The sequence below is a fragment of the Arachis duranensis genome, chromosome 5 (genome assembly GCF_000817695.3).
Source record: "Arachis duranensis cultivar V14167 chromosome 5, aradu.V14167.gnm2.J7QH, whole genome shotgun sequence".
Classification (NCBI taxonomy): Eukaryota; Viridiplantae; Streptophyta; class Magnoliopsida; order Fabales; family Fabaceae; genus Arachis; species Arachis duranensis.
The window spans coordinates 45,668,439-45,670,581 of NC_029776.3; the positions used below are offsets into that span (position 1 = coordinate 45,668,439).

The window sequence follows — 2,143 nt, forward strand, 5'->3', positions numbered from 1 at the left end:
GGTTTCCTTTGGGGTTTTCCTTATTTTATCATATGTATATATTGTTATGCTCGGACCGGTTATCTTCGCAGCCGGATTTTGAGTCTTGATATTCCTGTTTTTGACACTCTTTTGTATATATATAGTCTCGCGTTGGCTATCCTTTTTCGTTATGTTATCGATCGGAGTGTTGCGCTTTAAGGTTGCGGTTTTTGTTTACCCCTTTTTCTACAAAGGCTCCTAGTTATAATCAATTATTCATACTATTATACGTACTAATTTTTATTTTAGAGGTCGTAATACCTTGCCATCTCTGAATTATGACTTAAGCATAAGACTCTGTATGGTGGGGTGTTACATTTCACATAAGCCCTCATAAAAGATATCCAACTGAGTCCATTTAGAGAACATGTCCGGAGGGCATTGCCTAGTCAGTAGCTTAAATCTCTCCCAATCTTCATAAAGGGTCTCACCATCTTTCTGTCTGAAAGTCTGAACCTCCACCCTTAGCTTAATTAGCTTTTGAGGTGGGAAAATTTTAGTCAGAAATCCAGTGACAACCTCATCCCAAGTATCCAGACTCTCCTTGGGTTGAGAATCTAACCACAGCTTTGCTCTATCCTTCACAGCAAATGGGAAGAGCATGAGTTTGTACATCTCAGAATTCACTCCATTGGTCTTCACCATATCACAAATCTATAGGAAATCAGAAATAAATTGATTTGGGTCTTCTTGAGGGAATCAATGATATTGACAATTCTGTTGCACAAGAGTAACTAGCTGTGGCTTCAGTTCAAAGTTGTTTGCAGCAATAGGAGGCACCACAATACTTTTGCCAAAAAGATCTGTATTAGGAGTAGTGTAAGAGCAAAGCACTCTTCTAGGTTGCTCATTCCCATTCAAATTTTCTATATTAGCATTAATAGCATTATTATGATCCATAGTGGACTCTACAGCCTTGTAAAGTCTTGCTTTTTGCAAAAACCGCCTCAAAGTCCTTTCAGGTTTAGGATCAAAGTCTAAAAGAGGTTCTTTGTCCTTGTTTCTGCTCATGAACAGACAGAAGACAAGAAAAGATGGGATTCTCTACGTCAGAGTGTAGAGAACTCCCAGTGAGGTAACCTGTGTAAAGAAATAAAATAAAAATACTAAATAAAATAAACACTAAAATACAAAAATTACTATTAAAATAGGACAAAAAATTTGAAATTATTAAACCAAATAATTAAGAAAAATTAAAATAAAAATAACTAGAGAACACTAAACTTAATTTCAGAAATTAAGGAAAAATAAAGCCAGAAAAATTTGAAGATTAAAGTGCAAAGATTAAATAAATTCAAAGCTAAAACACCTAATCTAAGCAATCAAACAACTAATAGTTGCTAATCACTGTCAACCCTTGGCATCGGCGCCAAAAACTTGGTGCAGTATTTATAACCCACAAACTAACCGGCAAGTGCACCGGGTCATACCAAGTAATACCTCAGGTTAGTGATGGTCGATCCCACGAGAATTGATGGACTAAGCAACAATGGTTAAGTGATTTACTTAGTTAGACAAGAAAATGGTGTTTTGAGAGTTTAAAAGCATAAATAATAAATTCAAAATATCAGAAAGCAAGCAGAAAATGAATTGTGAAATATATATGAGAAAACAGTTAAGGTTTCAGAGATATCTATTTTTCGGATTGACTTTTCTTACTAATTATTTTAATCATGCAAGATTTAATTCATGGCAAACTATATGTGGCTAAAACCTAATTCCTTAGACCTTTTTAGTCTCCTCTAAAATTCATCAACCGCTAATTCCTTAGTCACTTAATTCCAATTAGAGGGTGAAGTTCAATTCAAGTTTATATGCCACAGAAACCCTAATTACCCAAATATAAGAGGATTATATGTCACGTATCCCGTTAAGTCTAGATAATCAGAAGTTTAGGAGAAATTATTTTCAAGCTGTTGTTCAAGTCAAGCGCTTTTCCAAGTTATACAAGAACTCAATTAGAACCAAGGTCATACTTCCGTTCCACCCAGATTCATAAAATAAAGAACGAAAACAATTCTTGAAATATAAATCAGTACATGAATTAAAATAGAAAAGTAATATTATCAATCCATACAATAGACAGAGCTCCTAACCTTAACAGTGGAGGTTTAATTGCTCA

At 34.5% G+C, this 2,143-nt stretch overlaps 1 non-coding gene across 1 annotated transcript; it reads left to right on the forward strand.

The window, feature by feature from the left end:
• The first annotated feature begins 385 nt into the window (after nucleotides 1-385).
• LOC127748150 (small nucleolar RNA R71) lies at nucleotides 386-491 on the forward strand. Its single transcript, XR_008010093.1, has one exon. It is a non-coding gene; the product is annotated as a small nucleolar RNA R71 (small nucleolar RNA).
• Nucleotides 492-2,143: the final 1,652 nt, after the last annotated feature.